Source organism: Heterocephalus glaber, unplaced genomic scaffold (assembly GCF_053883595.1).
Source record: "Heterocephalus glaber isolate CG9 unplaced genomic scaffold, H.glaber_assembly_v1.0 deba00000621, whole genome shotgun sequence".
Taxonomy (NCBI): Eukaryota; Metazoa; Chordata; class Mammalia; order Rodentia; family Bathyergidae; genus Heterocephalus; species Heterocephalus glaber.
This window is the reverse complement of record NW_028258153.1, coordinates 8,261,944-8,281,008: the sequence shown is the minus strand read 5'-3', so window position 1 is coordinate 8,281,008 and position 19,065 is coordinate 8,261,944. Positions and strand designations below refer to the sequence as shown.

Sequence of the window (19,065 nt, the reverse complement as noted above, 5' to 3'; positions counted from 1 at the left end):
ATGGATTACCTCAAGTGGAAAAACTCAGACACATTGGCTGACCCCATTCTGTAGTTTCTGTTTTGTTTTAAAGTAATTTCCACCAAATAAACAGAATAAATATAGATAACTTTCAGGTAATAAATGAGATTAAATATTTATATCATGTTCAGGTCAAAGGGCAAATAAAATGAGGGAGGAAGAGGGGGGTAAAGGTTGGGGTTAGGGACAGGGAATTTCCTTTTTAGACAGAATAGTGTCTGGTCACTGGAGACATTTGATCCCTGAGACAGAAAAAGTCTGGCAAGCCTGAAAGGCCCCAAAACACTCCACTCAGTTGGAAAACCACCTCTCATAGCTCCTATTCTCTTTTCCTAGAAATGGTTGATCCCAGAAAGTATTAATGTGTAAAAGGATTTAAAGGAAAGAAATTCTGATTCATCATCATAATACCTGGTATTTACACTGCACCTTTCTCCCAAGGAGCTCAGATTGCTGTAGGGAAGTGATGTCATTAATTCGTCCTTCACAGCTTCATCCCTGCCTCCCTTGTCCCTAAACCATTCCCTCCTGTCTCACCCTGGAGAGAAAGCGGTAGCCCTGGTGACAGCTTCTGTGACTTGGAGGGGTCCTCTAGGAGACTTGCTGGGGTGTTGGGCACTGACTTCCACAGGGTTCCAGGTACCTGGGCTCTGGTATCTTGCTCTACTTTAATGCCAGGCCTGGGCAAGGACACCAGGCATCTGTCTGTCCACTTGACCACAATGAGGACCCCATGCCAACCATACTAAGAAGTCTCCATTTTTTTCTGAAAATCTCCAGAAAACACCACAACCCTCTGAAAGTTTGTCAGAACCCCAATACAGTGAGTTCTTCTTGATATACATACCTAACTCTGATCATTTCTGCAAGTGGAGTTCTGTTTTTCTTGTTCTATAAGCAATTGGCACAAAGAATAGGTATTGTGGAGCCCCTGGGACCCTCCTTTATTGGAATTATTTTTGCAGGATTGAATCTAGGGCCCTGCACATGCTAGGCAAGTGCTCTGTCACTTCATTAATTGGTTAATTAATTGGTTGGCTTCTGTATGTTGCAAAACAGAATGCTAGGCTTTCCCAAAATGGATGGAAAGGAAAGTCTTGTGCCTCTACCACTAGAGGAAGAGGAGGTGGGTCAGTGAATCAACAATTCTTTGTTGAGTATTCACTGAGTACAGAGACTATGTATTGATGAGGACATACATCAATTATGACATGGTCTTTGTCAGGAAGGAGCTATCAGGAGAGGGTAAAGCATACATCTACAAAAAGGGAAATAGCAAATTGGTAATATCCTTGTTAACTCTGAGCAACACTGCTTGTGAGAGCATAATAATATCAATGAGTAACTTTTTTTTTTTGGTACTGGGGATCGAACTTGGGACCTTGAGCTTGAGAGGCAGGTGGCACAACCACTGAGCTAAATCTCTAGCACAATGGGTAACTTTTATTAAGGATTTACCATGTGTAAGACCTGTTTTAGTGCTTTATATTCATTAACTCATTTTATCCTTACTACTCCTTTCTGACGTTGGAACTATTATCCTGTTTTTGCTGAGGAGGAAATTGAGTCATAGAGATATTGAAAAACTTGCCTAAGATCAAAAAGTTAGTAAGGGGAAGAATTCAGGATGTGAATCCAGATAATTTAATACTAGAATATGAATTATTAAATTCCAACAGGGAGGAAAAGCAATTTTGATCATGACAGGATATCAGGAGGATTCTGACATTTGTAAATATCCAGTGGAGTCTAAGTCTTGGAGAAAGCAGAAAGAGTTTTGTGTATCAGACTCTTTACACCTGGCAGGACTCCTATGCCTTCTTCATCTTTAGTAGGACCTTAGATTGAGTCTTTTAATAAATATGTAGAAATAACTGGATGGTTCCTGAGTCAGAGTGTGGTGGCGAGGGCTGGGGACTGGGAGATCAGTCTTTGCATTGCTGGGTGCCCCTGGACAAGTCGCTTTCTCTGTAGGATTTGCTTCCATCTGGTAATGAAGGGATGTGAGATGTAACCTCATAGGTCTGTCCAATTTCAAACACTACAGTTTTCGTGCCTCTTGGTTAAGTAGACGTTATAAGGTACTAAATGATTCAGCCTAGCTCAGTGCTGAGCACATTCTATGCCAAATGATAAAAAATGGATGTTGATTTGCTTGAGTTGCTACTGAGGACAGGACCCCCTCCCAGGTGCTGGAGTGAGTGGGCAGGATAAATTCCATTGAACAAATGGACCTGGAGTTCAGAATATGTGAAGGAGGTGGCTGGGCCACTGCTTCCTGCCTTGTAGATGTGGCTCAAAAGGTCAAGTTGTGTTGAGAACTGTCCTTAGCCATTGTATCATTGTAGCAATTAGAATGAATTCAGTTGTGAGTAATAGAAAATTTCCCTGAAATATGTTTAAGCTCAAAACAAGATGTTTTTACTTGTAAAATCAAGAAATCCAAATGAGTGGTAGACTTTAGACATGGGTTTGCCAGGACTCCAGCTCACCGTGATTCTCTGGGTTCAGCCCTCTTCTGAATTCTGTTTTTGTCCTCATGGTTGACTTTTCTCACAGTTGCAAAATGGCAGCCCACAGCAGCCCTGGTCACACTCTTCCTTGTTCTTGTCTACCCTCAACCAACAAACCAAAGTCCTGTGCAGGATATGCTATGTCATCTGTGAAGTGTGTGAAAGAAAACTTTGGGGCCCCTTATTTAACAATTATGAAAAACTTCAAGAAGGCAAAACCAGAGTTTGGAACCAATTATGGGATGCTAGTGAGTACAGGGCCATGTGTGAGACTGCAACAGCTATGAGCCCGTGAAGTTTGCTCTGGTCATGTTTTTCACTCTCACTGGACCGACTTGAATTCATTACTATTAGTCACAAGGTGCTGGCTTAAATTGGGGTTATTGTTCATCCCTGGACCGATCCTTCTGGTAAAGTGATGGGATTATATGACTATCTTAGACCAATCAGAGCCTGTCTTTAGAGTTGGGATGGGTCATACTCCACCCAACCTACCATGACTGAGGAAGAGAGGCAGCCACTTGTCCGGCACAGTTGTGTATCAGTGGCTCTGTGCATGTTTTCAGAATGGATGAATCAGACTGTCTCTCCACCTGAGGAGCATGTGAACTGGGCTTTTATGCTAAGCAGCAGCCTTGCTGTTTCACCTCCTTCCATCGTGTCCAGACTAAACCATGCTTGCCTCTTCTGAGCAGTAAAGAGTGTAGATTTCAGGCAGTCAGTGTGGAGTTCTGGAAAGAACTTGAATTTTCACCAGGAAGACTGGGATTCACCTCTCCACCCCTTACTACCTAGATCATTTGGAACACATTCTTTATTTCTGTTAGTATTTTCTTACTGGTGAAGAAAAATAATGACGGTCCTATTTCACAGGGTGGATGTGACAGGCAGGTAGAATCACATAAATGCTTTTCACTCTGTTAAGGACTGAAAAGGACTGCTGTTATTTATTTTAAAACTTGGAGACATCGCGTCTGTGAGCTTTAATGTTTTGAATACTTGTTTTCCAATCTCTTTTAGTTTTAAATGGGAAACAAACGAATGGGAAATAAAAGGATAAATTACTTGGGTAAGGGAATTTGGGAAGGCCATGAAGACTCTCCAGCTTTGAAAATTAGGAGAAGGTAATTGGTATTACAGCTGGAGAACTGAACTTCTTGTACAAACAGTAGTTAAAGGAAAACTATCCTAGTTCTTTTCTGACATGCAAAATTACCCCTTGGTCTCCTCTATTGGATCTCTGCCTCATTGTCTCTGATGCCTTTATTAGCTTCCTCCTTGTCTCTCCTCTCCTCTAAATAATTCCTAAGCTGTTCTTACTACCTCTTCAAATACTTCTCTGGTGTCTTGGAGTAAGAATTACCATTCACCAGTCCTTAAAAGTTAAGGATGAAGAGAATAGAATGAAGCTCCAACAAGTGCCCAGAGCTCAGGCCTCTGTTTCTGCCTTCTTCCCACCTGAGAGTTCAGCACCTATCCTTCTTCATAGCTGCTTGCATGGGGAGGCCTTTTCCAAATGGGTAACTCCCAGGTGCTCTGACAGAAGGGCAGCTTGTTGTGGTGCAGCATCCTATGTAGATGTTTATCTTGACAAGTGCACCTGCAGCAATGACACACATCAGCACAGCAACTAGATGGAGACCACTGTATCCAAGGGTGGCAATTCCAACAGTTCACCCCATTGTGTCTGCCCTTCTCAGCATCACCATGCCAAAATGAATTAGCATGTTCCCACTATTGCATAGAAAAACCACTCTAACAGATGATTTTAAATCCTCTGCTTTTCTGAAGTGTTGATTATTGTAGAAAGAACAACTACTGATATTACCTGGCCCATTCTATTTTCAGTCAATGGATTATTTGAATATTCTATTCAAATAATTGCAGGAAGGGGTTTGTAAATTATTATTATTATTCAGTGCAAAGAACCTAAGGTCTTGAGTGTGCTAAGTAAACACTCTACCATGGAGCCACAACCCCAGCCCCAAGTAAATAATTTTTCTTAGACGTCACCAAAGGCGACTCTAGCCTCCTGGGATCACTGTAACAGTTTACATTCTGATGGTTTGGTGGAGATCCATAATTGTAAAGGACATTTGGGCCACTCAGCATTTGTTTCTTTTTTTTCCTGATAACATTACCCAAATTTCATGCCGCTGAATTACCCATGAGTGTAGTCTTGGTGTCAGTAAAAGTGATCTGCCCTTGTATAAGCAGGAGGTGGTGCATGGCCCAAGCTATGCCGGCTGGATTCTATCTGCTGGGACTTAGCTGAAGTGAACATGCAGAATGAGTGGGCTCCTGTGCACAGTGGATTTCCTCCCTGCTCCACAGATACCCTGAACTTCTATGGATTCAACCTTTGCCTGGCCCCCAAGTCTTCCAGTGTTAATTCTTTTTACTTCTAACCAAAGAAACTTAGATCACTTTATGATGTTTATACTGTCCTTGCACAAGAATATTCCCAATGGAGGGTTTAAAAAGCTATCCACATATTGGAATTAAAAAATGTAATTTTAAGCCTCTGATCCTTTCTCCATTTGCAGATCCATAGCTCCAACAGGAGTAGGGTTCTATGCCATGATGAACAGACACATTTTATAATCAAAAGCCCATACAATTCTTCAACAGATTATTTTTTGAAAACATGAATTGAGTACCAATTCCCACACTGAGTATTAGAGCTTTAAGAGCAGGACCTTCTAGGGCCAGAGATGTAGCTCAGTGGCACCATGCCTGCCTGGCAAGCACAAGGTCCCGAGTTTGATCCTTAGACTCCAAAAAACAAAACAAAACAGCAGGGCCTTCCCCAAAGGCTCCATTCTAGTATGTGACATGGAGAAGCAAACACTACATTCCAACAAGGTGCGACGTGCTGTGTAGCAGCAATTCCAGAGCACCTGAGGCCATCAACGGGGTCAGGAAAGGCTTGCTCCAGGAGGTAAATCAGGGAAGAACTTAAAGGTGAACTAGATTAGCCAGGTAAATACTGTTGTGGAGCTAAATTCTGGCTGTCTCTGGCTCTTGTGGTCCTCTGTCCTTGTTTATTGTCTGACATGGAACAGCACTGTGAGAGCAGTGAGCTTGCCTTCTTGCTGTCTGCTGGGTTCCATGGTGTAGGCAATGAGGAAGTTCTGCACAAATGTTCCAAATGTGGCTCACCTTAATCAGAACCTTTCTGAAGGGCCCTGCCTGTGGCCCACCGATGTCCTCTGCTCTACCTGCTCTGATGTCAGTTGCTCTCAACGTGGCATGCCATTTCACACTCTAGGCCTGCAGTGCTCTTTTCCTGCCTCTGCAGCCAGTCTCTGTCATCTTTCACAGCTTCCACCTCGAGGTCTCATCAATCTCCCTATCCATCCATCTATCTGTCTGTCCGTCTGTCTGTCCGTCTGTCTGTCTATCTATCTATCTATCTATGAATGATACTGGGGATTGAATCCAGGACATTTGCACTGATCCATATCCCTGATCCCCTTTTAATTTTGAGACAGGATATCCCTAAATTGCCCAACCTGAGCCTGAACTTGCAACCCTCCTGCCTCAGCTACCCAGAGTGCTCGGATTACAGTTATGTACCACCATGCCCAGCTGGCTTTTTTTCTTTGTTTTTAAAAATTAATTTTATTGGTACATTTTAGGCATACAATATAATGACATTCATCATTGGAAATTTGCATCTTTACATAATCTCTCTTGGTTCTAATTTTTTCCCCATTCCCCCACCCTCCCTTCAACCCCTCCACCCCTCGCCATTTACAAAGACTTTGTTTCCATTTTTTCATTTTCTCATATTAATTCCATTCCCTTCTTCCCTTTCCCTGACTCCTCCCACTTCTCCTTCCTCTTTGCCCCTTTTCTTCCTATTTCACATTATCTATTATACCTTTTTAGTCCTTATTTACACTTTCAGTTTCAGTTTTTCTTTTTTTTTTTTTTTTTGGTACCGGGAATTGAACTTGGGTCCTTGCACTTGTGAGGCAGGCGGTGGAGCCACTGAGCTAAATCCCCGGCCCTACACTTTCAGTTTCTCACACCAGAGAAACTATTAGGTATTTACACATGTGTGTCCTATTTATTTCACTTAAGAATATTGCATCAATGTGCATCCATTTAGCTATAAAAGTCTCTAGTTTCTCATTTTTTATGGCTGAGTAATACTCCATTTTATAAAAAAACCAACATTTTCTTTATCCAGCCTCCAGCTGATGGGCAATTGGGCTGCTTCCAAGTTTTAGCTATTACAAATTATGCTGCTATGAACATGGGTGCACGTATATCACTGTAGTGTAATTCTTTTAATTCTTTGGGGAAGATACCCAGCAGAGGTATAGCTGGGTCAAATGGGACTTCCAGTCCTAGTTCTTTGAGTTATTTCTATACTGATTTCCACAGTGGTTGTGCCGGTCTACATTCTCACCAGCAGTGGAGCAGTGATCCTTTTTCCCCACAGACCCACCAGCATTTGTTATTGGTTGATTTCATGATAGCAGCCATTCTTTCTGGGGTGAGGTGGAATTTCAGCATTGTTTTCATTTGCTTCTCTAGAATGACGAGAGATGTTGAACATTTTTTCATATGTTAATTTGCCATTTCTACTTCTTTGTCTGAGAAATATCTGTTCATTTCAGCTACCCATTTTTGGATTGGGTCTTTCAATTTGGGAGGTCTGATCTTTTTAAGTTCTTTATAGATTCTAGATAGTAGATCTTTGTCTGAGGAAGAGCAGGTGAAAATTTTTTCCCACATTGTGGGTTGTCTCTTTACACTGTTGGTGGTTTCTCTTGTTGTGCGGAAGTTTTTTAATAAGAGGAGATCACACTTGTTGATAGTTTGTGCTAGTTCATGGGCGACTGAGGTTTTGTTCATAAAATCTTTTCCTACACCAATGTCTTCAAGAGTTCTACCTAACCTCTGTTCCAACTGGTTCAGAGTTTCTATTTTAATATTTAGATCTTTAATCCATTTTGATTTTAGTTTAGTGCATGGTGAGAGATATAGGTCTAGTTTTAATCTTTGGCAAGTTGAGACCCAACTTTTCCAGCACCATTTATTAAAGAGGCTATCTTTCCTCCAGTGAGGGTGTTTGGCTCCTTTGTCAAAGATGAGGTGGCTGAGTGTGTCTGGAGTTGTTTCTGCATCTTCTAATCTGTTCCACTGGTCTTCAGGCATGTTTCTTTGCCAGTGCCATGCTGTTTTTATCACAGTAGCTTTGTAGTATAGTTTCAAGTTGGAGGTTGTGATACCCCCCTGCCATGTCTCTGTTGCCTAGAATTGCATATGCTATTCTAGGTCTCTTCTTGTTCCAAATGAGTTTTTGAATTGTTTTCTCAAGGTCTGGGAAGTATGCTTCTGGAATTTCAATTGGGATTGCATTGAATCTATATAGCAGTTTTGGAAGTATGACCATTTTTACTATGTTGATCCTTCCTACCCAGGAGCAGGGGATGTCTTTCCATTTTCTGATATCCTCTTCAATCTCTCTTTTCAGAATGCTATAGTTTTCAGAGAAGAAGTCTTTGATTTCTTTTGTTGGGTTGATTCCTAGGTGTTTCAGTTTTATGGATGCTATTGTGAAAGGAATTATTTGCCCTATTTCTCTCTCAGTGAGTCTGTTGTTCGTATAGAGGAAAGCTATTGATTTTTGAGTGTTGACCTTATATCCAGCTACTTTACTGAATTTGGTTATTAAGTCTAGAAGACTTTTGGTGGAGTTCTTGGGGTCTTCTACATAGAGTATCATGTCATCTACAAATTGACTATTTTTCTTAAAAGATAATATTTTTTCATTTTCAGGGGATACTGCAAAATAATTTGATATGCCTATATAATATGTAATGATCAAATCAGATTAATAAGCACTTTCATCTCAAATTGTAACCATTTTTTGTGTTTGAAGTTTCGTACTCCTCTTTTTTAGTTATTTTGAAATATGTCATAGATTGTTTTAACCAATAGCCTACTGTGCTATAGAAAATCAGAATGGACTGTGTTTTGCTGCTCCTTATCCAACATTTCTTGTCCTCCCTGAACCCCCCCCCATCCTTCCCAATCTCTTGTGACTACTATTCCTTTCTGTTATTCTATAAGATCAACATTTTGTTTCCACAAATGAGAACATATAGTATTTGTCTCTCAGTGCTTGGCTTATTTCACTAACATAATGTCCTCCAGTTCTATCCATGTTTCTGCAAATAGCAGGAATACATTCTTTGTTATGGTCAAAAAATATTCCATTATGTATGTGTATCACATTTTCCTTATCCATTCATCTGTTGATGGACATCTTGGTTAATTCTTTATCTTATCTATTGTGAACAGTGGTGCAATAAATATGGGCTGCAAATATCTCTTTGATATAATGAGGTCATCTCCTTTGGATATGTATCTAGTAGGGGGATTGTGGATTATATGGTAGCTCTAGTTCCAGTTTTTAAAGGAATATCCATAATGTATTCTACAATGGCAGTAGTAATTCACATTCCTACCAATAATATAGAAGAGTTCCCCTTTCTCTGCATTCATTTTTTGTCTTTTTGATGATAATCATTCTGACTCTGGTGGGGTGATGTCTCAATTATTTTGTTATAATTTCCTTGATGACTAGTGATATTGAGCACTTTTTCATATTCTTGTGGCCATGTGTTGTCTATTTTCTTTTGAGAAGTTTATATTGATATTTACCTGCTTATTTTCCATTGAATCTTTTTGATATTCAGTTTTTTGAATTCTTTATCCATTCTGGATATTACTCCTTTGCCATCAACTCCTGCTGCACACATTGTCCAACCTTACCCCCACCCACCACTGGGCTGAGTCTGCTGCTCTCTTCCTGCCTGCAGAGGACTTGCCCCAGCCTTCTGTCACAGTGCTTCCTGCTAAGGATATCAGATTTAGCAAATGCAAATGCAAGACGTCCAGTTCAATTTGAATTTCAGATGAACAACAAAATTTTTTAGTATCAATGTATCTTATGCACTGTTTGGAAATACTTGTATTACAGAGTTATTTTTTGTTCATTTGAAATTCTGATTTAATTGGGTGCCCTGCATTTTATCTGGTGACCTTGCTTTTGCAGTGTGTTTTTTGTTGTTGTTGTTTTGTTTTTGTTTTTTGGTACCGGGGATCGAATTCTGGTCCTTGCGCTTGCACGGCAGGCGGCAAAACCACTGAGCTAAATCCCTGGCCCTGCACTGTGTTTTAACCACTGCTTTCCCCTTTCTCCCCTTTCCTATCACTGTGAAGCATCTCTGCTGAGCATGTCACCAACCTACTCACTGCTGTCCCCAGGCTCCCTGTCCGAAACCCAGGAGGTCAGCCCCTGGGCCACTCCAGCAGCCCAGAGTGGAGTCCACAGGGCCTGCAGTCACTGGCTGCCCCTCTGCAGGAACTGTGAGAGGCACAGCTGGGTGTGAGGAGCACTGAAGAAAAAGGTTCCTTCTGGTTTATCACTGGAGATCATTTTCTCACCCTGTTTCCCCTTTGCCATCATCTCCTTCAGACTCTGTTGCGTCAGGAATGCGCAGTGGCTGCCTTGCTGGGATAGGCAGGTCCAGGAGAACAACAGTGACTGCTATTCCTGCCACCACTGCTCACATTACTGGGGTGTCTTACATTTGCTGAGTGCTTTTTAAAAATCAACTCACATAATCCCCTAAGAACCATATGAGGAAGGTACTATTATTATGCCCATTATACAGATTAGGAAAATGAACTTAGAAAGGTTAATTATTGGATCCTAGTAACATAGTTATGAATCAGGAGGTTGGGTGGGAGTAGGAGCCAGACAATCTCAGCAAGACTTGGGCCATCTTCATCCTGTCCACACAGCTCTGATTCTGGCCTACCTTTTCTTTATTCTTCCCTTGGGTATGATATGTGCAGTGACTTAGAAATCTTATCTAGAAAAGACCTGCAAGACTTCCCCAAATAGTCACCTGCTTCTCCAAACGTCCTGCCCTTCGGACCCAGAGCTGTATGGGGTGACACGCTTTCTGCAGCTCTGGGTAAGCGAGAGCTCTGAGCACCCCTGTCCTCAGCCCTGACAGCTGCTGGCAGGTGAAGCCCTCTCCGAGGCAGGCGTGTTCCCAAGCCAACCGAGACCATGGCCTCACTCTGTGTTCCTGGATCCTTGGGCAGTCGCCCAGCTCTCGAGTGCAAATACACCGCTTTTCACAGATCCAACATTTGCCAATTGCCAAGGCTGTTACTACCTGGAGGTCAGGTTTGACTCCCACAGAAATCCTATGTACGTTCTTTCTCCCCACCTGCCACTTTACCAGCAAGAGTAATCACAGGGTCCTAGTGTTGGTGTTGGATTGGATTTCAGTAAGAGATCTTCCAATATGATTTTCTCATTTTCCAGATGAGGAAATGGGGGCCTTAAGAAAGGTTAGAGATTTAATTGAGTTGACAGGGCTGGCAGTTTTGTCTTATTTGGGGATACAGCTGCTTGCAGAAATGAATCCAGAACTGTAAAGCGGCACCCATGAAGTGAGCTTTGGTTATTCTGATGAAAGTCTGTAGGACTAGTGGATAAGAGACAGGGACGAGGTCAGTTTTGTAAACATTATTTCTTAGCTATCAACCAGGTTCTATATCCTAGCATAATCCAGGGCATCTGTCCTTTATGTGAATGACATTACTGAGAGATTTGCTTAAAATCTTACTAAGGATCTTTTAACAACACGGGGTCTTTGGGGAAACTAATAAGATCTCCTAGTCCTTGGTGGGGTCAGATGGAGGTTGGAGGTTGAATTGCTAGTTGGTGACATTGTGGTAATGTTTGCAGGAGGGCTGGGGAGGAAAATGGGAATCCCTGGACTCTCATGGCGCCATCAAATTCTAAAAACCCCTGTAAACTGGGACTCAAGCCCAGGCCTAGACTTTTTTTTAATGTTTCTTCATTTTTTTCAAAACTAGAGCACACTGTCTCTGCCAGACCATTTGGGTCACTGAGAGCCATCGTGGACATCCCTTCACTTCTTCACTCACTGAAGCTCAAAGAAGTCTGTGACGTTGGAAAACACCTCAAGGGAGGCAGAGTCAGTCTCTGGGACCCTTGCTTTGGTGTCACATACTTTAGAGTTAGAACATCTTCTCAAACTTCTTCCTTCTTTGAGGTCATTGGAGGAAATGAAAATCATTAATTAATTCATGAAATAGTTATTGAACATCTACCATAAGATTGCACTGCATTAGCGGACAATGAATGGACAAAGCAGGAACTTATGTTCTTCTTCACCACAATGTCATCACCCAAATTCCCATCTTCCCAGGGAGCTTCTCTGGGGAACTGTGATAGTCACATTTTTGTCTTTATGACAATTACTTGAGATAAATCAATTTAAAGGGAGGAAAAGTTGATTTTGGCTCATGGTTTCAGAGGCTTCAGTCCATGGGTATTTGGCTCCATTGTGCATGGGCGTGAGGTAAAGCTAAACATCATGATTGAAGTGTGGGTGGAGCAAATCTGTTCACCTTGTGACAACTGGGAAACAAAGTAAGTGAGAAGAAGGGGTTGGGGTCCCAACACCCCTTGAAGGGCATGCCTTCAGCCACCTAACTTCCTTGCACTAGGATCCTCTCCTAAAGATTCCAGAACCTCCAAAAAGTGCCATAGGCTGATGATCAAGCCTTTAGCATGTGTGTTTTTGGAGGACACTTAAGGACAGTTAAGATCTAAGCCAAAACAAAAGCTCAGCAGTTATGTCCAGGCATTGGTGGGCATTGGGATGACTTGAAATTCCTGTGTCTACTAATAGTTTCCAGCCTACTTGTGAGAAGAAATTTCTCTCTTTCCATACATGAATTGACTACATACTGAAGTATAAACTCTTTTCAAGAGAGGTTTCCTGTTTATGTAATTGACGATGTCAGGTCTTTTTCTAGCTTTCATTATATTTTCAGATTATTATAAAAGTAATCCCAGATCACCATAGATAACTTACAACACACAGACTATGTATAAAAGTGGAAAGGAAAAATCAGCGATATTCTTATAACTAAGGACAGTTCCTTTTGAGGTTTTGTTCTCATTTCTAATGGGCATATTTTTTATTGAACTGAAAAGCATAGTAGTGTGGAGACTGAAGACAAAAATCTCCAGCCAGGAGCCAAGCCAGTTACTAGCTCTGAAGCCTTGTACAAGGAATGCATTTCTCTCTGCTGCAGTGGTTTCATCTGTGAAATGGGGATAATAATTGTACTCAGTGTATGTTACAAAGCTGTTGTGAAGAGTTAATGAATTAGAAAGTGCTGCAAGCAGTTCCTGGTACATAGTTCATGAAATAATAGCTGTTAGTATTCTTATTGTTTTGTAATTCAGAAATAACCCAGCTTCTTTGGTTGACTGTGGTTCGTATTCTGTGCCATTGGGAGGGCAATCCTTGTGGTCCCCAAGTGCATCCGATTCGTTTCCAAAGCATCGCTGAGTGATGTAGGTTTTCTTGGGAGGTGATGAAGATATTTGTATTATGCTGTGCAGCAAAACCTGCCTCACCTATGTTCTTTAAGCATCTGTGTGCTTTCTCCCCAGTTTTAATCTTGGTGGAAATGATCCTATTTTCTCTTCCCCTACCTCCCCAGCCACCTGACCCTCAGGTCCTCCTACCATCTCTTCTTAAGCTCATCACTTTGCAAGCTAGCAGCTGCACTCAACTAAACTAGACTCAAAAGCCATACCCTGACTGAGCACACTCTGGCGCCTTGTTTTATTGTGTTGTGTATGTAAGTCAGTTTTCACACACACACACACACACACACACACACACTCATACCAATGCACCTAGATGGATTCATCCTTCCTACACGGATGTCTCACTTTCTTCATGTATGGATATATGTATGCGGGTTTCTTTCACTTTATTTTTATCTTTTAATAGAGAAGAAGCTTGAGGCTGCAAGCACTGCAGGCAAGAGGTTAGCTATGAAGGCTGCCCGTGATCAGCCCCCTTGCCAACATTCTCATCCCTCTAGTATCTGGCTCAGGAACACGTGCCCCTCCATTTGGTTCTCCTTCCGGATTTCTCTGCAGACCACCAATTGGAACACACATCGTATCGTTCTGGCAACCTCTCTTCAGCATCCGTTGCCTGCCTTTCCTCTTCTACTCACCCCTCCTGGATTCTCTCTAGACCATCTCTCAGTTTCCGCACATACTATCCCCTTGGGCCACCTCCTCTGCTTCTGAGGCTCTAGTTAGGGTTGGAAGACTTGAAGAGCTCTTCCTATAGCCAAGATCTTCACCCTGAGTTCCAAGTCACTCAACGGTATTATCTCTGCACATGCATCTCCCAGGGCCAAGCCAAGCTGACTGTGTCCACAGTCGGACCCCTCGTTCTGAGCCAAACCTTCACCCCATCTGGCTCTCTATTCTGCTAAATCTTGTCCTTATCCTGCTAGTTCCCTATCCAGCTACATATATGCTTTCTTCTCCTTCTCTTTCCATGGCCATTAGGGTAAATTTTTCATTAAATGATACATATTCAACTACTATCTGGTATTGTGAAATTGTGCCCATCCTGTATCTTTAATACCAATCTTCTCTTTTTAAGTGAAATGTAGGAGGTAGTAGACGCACTTGTTTTGTCTATTTGTTTGTTTTTAATATCTGTGAAGGAGAATGCTTGGCTGCTACCCAGTTCCTGGGCCCCCTCCCACTGCCAACAGGATCCACTCTTTTCAGATGTCTGCCCATTTCGAAGCCCAGAGGGCCTTCCTAATTAGTCTACACCAGCAGTCCCCAGCAATTGACCATCAGTCTCTTCAGCGGGGACTGGGAGGTCAAAACTACTTCCATATGAAAGCATTATTTGTCACTTTCTGTCTTTCCTGAGGACACGTGAGAGTTTTCCAGAGGTTCAGTGTCATGTTGTATTGTAAGAGATTGAACGCAGAAGCAGAAATGAGAGCTCAGCTATCTTCCGCTAGACTGGAAATAAAAGAGATTTGCAAAATGTGAAACCATGCCACATTTCTCACCAAATTCTTAAAAAGTACAGTTTAATAACAGATATGTTTTTATATGTTAATATGCAATGAGGTATTATTACTTTTAACTGAATTGATAAACATTAAAAATTCCCAATATTAATTTCTAATACAATACATACCAATAAATATAACCTACCTGAACAAATCAACTTTCAACTTCTCCGACCCTCATTCCTTCACTTTTCCAAATATCTTCCTTGTAAACCAGGATGCTCATATCTGTTTGGATGGATGGACTCTTGGAAATCTTGGTTTGATGCTTGGCATGTAGTGGGTTCAACTTCACTGTCCTGGAACTGAGGAGAGGCTTCTACACCAGATATACATGTCACCAAATTGAGAATGAAGAGGGGGCATCTTGGGAACTGTTCTGTCCTCTTCTGAAGGTCAGCATACTGATCTGTTTTGCTACTTTGTTCAGGACTTTTAAAAGATCTTTAAAGTAAATTTGGGTGCGCTGGTGGGAAGGTCAGCATTGTAGACAATCACTCTGCCTATCTTTGGAAAGTGGAGTTCTTGCCTGCATAGTGTCCTTGCCTGTTTAAAGTTAAGTTGTCAAGGGATCATCATGCTGCCTTAAGATACTTAGTTTCCAGAGCAGGCACTTCTGGGAGTGCTGGGGTGACTGCATGACCTTTTACAGGTTAAAAATCTCAAGAGGCTGAAAGTGTTTGGCCTGATTTTGACTTTTTCTTTCTGGTGGGAAATAAGGTGAGAGAAGAGGCAGGAAATGAGTAAGGGACTTGAAAGGACAAATTGGGCTTTTCTCTAATAAATGGTAAGTAGGACACTGAAGGTCTTGCTGGGAAGGGACCACAGTGGGAAAGAAGCTCCTTGCACCTTTTTTTTTTTATTAAAAAAAACAAAACAAAAACTACTACAAAGACACAGAGTACACTTGACATGGGACAAGCCCTGGAAAGAATTTATGTCCAAGTTAGGATAATCAAAAAGAATTTAATTTCCTCAGTTCTGGAATAAAACCAAAGCTGAACTCAGCAATATTTGAAACTAGTTAAAGGTTAGCAAAGGAGATGCCAATTGCACTTAGGTATTTGCATCTGTTTGTTTGTGCTTGATGTTGTACTCCACGTGCTTTTTAAATTTCAAATAATGATTGTCATGACTAATTATTTCTATCATCATTTTGAATTTTTGACAAGCATAAGGGATGGAGAAAGCATTTTCTAATCTGCATTATTTACTTCTTCACTCTCAAGAGTCTTTAAAGCCGAAGAGTGTCTGTTAGTCAATTAGAATAAAACCACAGGATAATTACTTTCTGGGCTTCCAGTGCAACATGAGTTGCTTTTCATTGTGAGAATGTTGAGAAGTTGCCACAAAATTAAACCAATTAAGATAATAAGGGGAGAAGAGAAGATTAAATTTATTTCCATCTGATTTAGCTTATTAATTTCTCAGGGGAGAAGGATGTCACTGCCGTTGACCTCCATGTTTAACCCATGAGGCTCTTCTGTTCTCAAGATGTACTTGGGATTTCATTCATTCTTGTCTACCTGCTGGACCTTTTTGGTTGATTCAAAAGCTTCTGGCTGTAGGATGCTTGAAGAATTAGAGTCAGAGCACAAGTTAGGCGACACATTTTTATTAAGCCTTTTCTATTTACTTGGATTGTTCTACAGTGGGACAGTTCCATGTGGACAAACCAGAGCTCCTAGTTTCTAAAAGCTTACATTCTTGGGTCGGGGATTTAGCTCAATGGTTCTGCCACCTGCCTCAAAAGCAGAAGGTCCGGAGTTTGATCCCCAGTACAAAAAAAAAAAAATCTAAAAGCTTATGTTCTGATGGAGTAGAACAAATAATGAACGTGGACCAAATTAATGAATAAAGTAGCCAGTCAATGCTGCAGAGAAGATAGAGAAATGTGACAGAAAGTCGTCTCCTACAGATAGGACAGCAAGGGCAAGGGCCCTGGGATATGGATACATTTGGAGTGTTTGAGAGAAGCCCTCCATGACCATGGGCCAGAGTGGGGAAGATGGATCCCATCTCTCCTTCCTTTACTCCTCAGTATGGCCTGTGGTACCAAAACCATCCATACTTTTCTGTGCATGGTGATTGGGGAAGTTTACTACAAAGAATAATGCCCAAGAGGGATTTGTTGGATTCTCATACCTTGTTCTGATGTTGGTTCTGGCCAAATAATAAGAAAACTAAAGTCTCCTCCCCAGAACCTTAAGGAATGTAGTTTTCTTATTAGTTTTAGGGCTTGGTTCAACCATAATCATCTTTCTGGGGTGGTCAGCTCTTCTCAGGGATTCTCCCATTTCCTGTTGTCCACAAGGGGATCTATTCCAATTAGTGTAGGCTGGAGGGGATTTATGAAGTGGGTAAATACATTGTGGACCTACTGGGAGTGCTGAAGAAAAAGATTCTAGCCTGAGCTTCTGGGAATGACCCCCTCAGAATACACTGGAGGACGGGAGCAGCTGCTGCCTCAGGAAGCCACAGCCTCAGCTAGCTGTTCCAGGTCCACCTGCTGTTGCTCCAATCTGTTTCAGGTAGGTGGATGTCCCACCCTGGTCCTCTCTTCCCTCATAACTTGATTTCAAATTAGTCTCAAATGAGTGTGCGTGGTTAATAGGTCCCAAAGCACATGCCAGACCTTAATTATGTGGGCATCGGAGCAATACAGTTCTGGGGCGTCTGACTTCTACAGTGGAGGGAAGCCTGTCGGAGCCTGGATGGGTGCTGAGTAAGGCAGTCTGTTCAGCCCTCCCAGGCCACATAAGCGAGATTTACATCACCAGCATTCTGAGCGCCAGGGCTCTTCTGTTCATGAAGAGTGGGACAGTTGTAAAACCACAAGCAATTTTCCTTTTCAAATCTTGCATTCAGGGGTGTGTGCCCCCAGGCAAGATTTGATCTAGACTGGGCTGGTTTAACCTGACAGACGTTTGCGGGAACTTAATCAAAATAGATGACATTCAGACTCCGAGGTCCGAAAACAGGCAGATGTGGTTGTTTTCACTCATTTTTTATAGCTGCAGTGTTAGTATGAGCTTGATATATAGTAAGCACTCAGTAAATATTTATTAAGTAAATAAATGAATGAATAGAAGAATGGAGAGAGGAACCCTTTGTCATTAAATACTAGGCAAATTCATCTGAGCTTGTGTTTGTTTAACAAATGCTAATAATACTTGCTATCTGCCAGGCACTGGGATAAGTGCTTCTCAAATATTAACTCAATTAATTCCCATAACTGCTCTATGAGATACGTACTATTGACCCCATTTTAAGACCCAAGTACAGAGAAGTCATGTGGCTTGCCAAGGTCACATGGATAAGAAGTGATAGAGCTACAAGACCCCTGGATTGGGTTGCCCCAAATATCTTCTGCTACTCTGGGACTTGCCTATCATTGATTCGGCCCCTACAGAACACCCCAAATGCAGATGGGTGACATTATGAGGATAAATGAGTCTCATTCCATCTGCTTTTGCAACTACGTTAAAATCCATCCATCCTTATTCCTTCTTTATACTGCTTCCTGGTCTCTTCCAGTCTCCTGTAGGCCATGTCTTCCATCTACCTTTCCCTTTGTCCCTCACTCATCTCAGGTGAGAGGCTGTGCAGCCTGGATGAATTCCAGTGCAGGGGTACAACTGGGACAGGCATCCACGGTCCTCTTGGTGCAAGTCAGTGCTAGAGACCTCTGACTACTGCAGCTACCCAGAGCTTGGTGGTTTCTTCTGGAAATCATGCAGCAACATAGAGCATCCATTCTCCCACAACCCACTGGGCCCAGTGGCCAACCCTCTGCTTGGAGGGTTTCTTTTAAGAAGCTGTGGGCCTTGGAAAGCCAGAGTTAGGGCTCTATCTAAACTTTCTGGCCTAGAAGGGCATGGCATTTGCAAGTGCCCTGGAGATTTGGCTCTTTTTACTGTCTCAGCATGGATTATTTGCAAAAATAACAGAGACTCATAGATAATGTGAGGCTGTAGGAGAAACATTCTCTTTGCCAGCACAAACAACAGTGCAGTAAAAGTAGGAGCATGGAGGAGGGATGTGCTATTCTTTAGAGTTCATTCTACCCATGCCCTGCCTTCAAGCAGTGCTGTGCTTCTTAAGCTTAGACAGACTTCTTGAGGTACCTTCCCTTCAATGGACATCTGACAGCGAGGAAGCAGTTGTGATATCTAACTGCTGGCCTTCTCGTTTCAGGACTATGGAAGTCTAGACTAGTGTGATCTGATATAGAGGGAAGGCCAACCACATGTGGATTTGTTTCCCCTGACAAAGGATTTCCCACATTATGAGGAGGTTGAGGCCACCTATCAGCAGGTTTGGAGGACGTTCAATGACTTTAGAGCAGGCCCAGTGGATTCTGAGACTTTTAATTCTTGATTTTTCCTTTCTATAAGGAAAAAGCATGAAACTCCATGCCCTGCTCTATCCAGGAGGAGCATATTTTGTTGCTTGATTTTTTTTCTCCCTCTGGTGTTTACATGAACTAGCTGAACTCACCATGTGGTGAGTTGGTGTTTATATTTGCAGAAAGGCAGCCTGGGGA

General features: G+C 42.0%; 1 protein-coding gene across 50 annotated transcripts in view; it reads left to right on the top strand.

The window, feature by feature from the left end:
* The window catches only part of LOC101715682 (uncharacterized), a 348,006-nt gene that overhangs the window by 25,872 nt on the left and 303,069 nt on the right, over window positions 1-19,065 (top strand). The window lies entirely within an intron of this gene.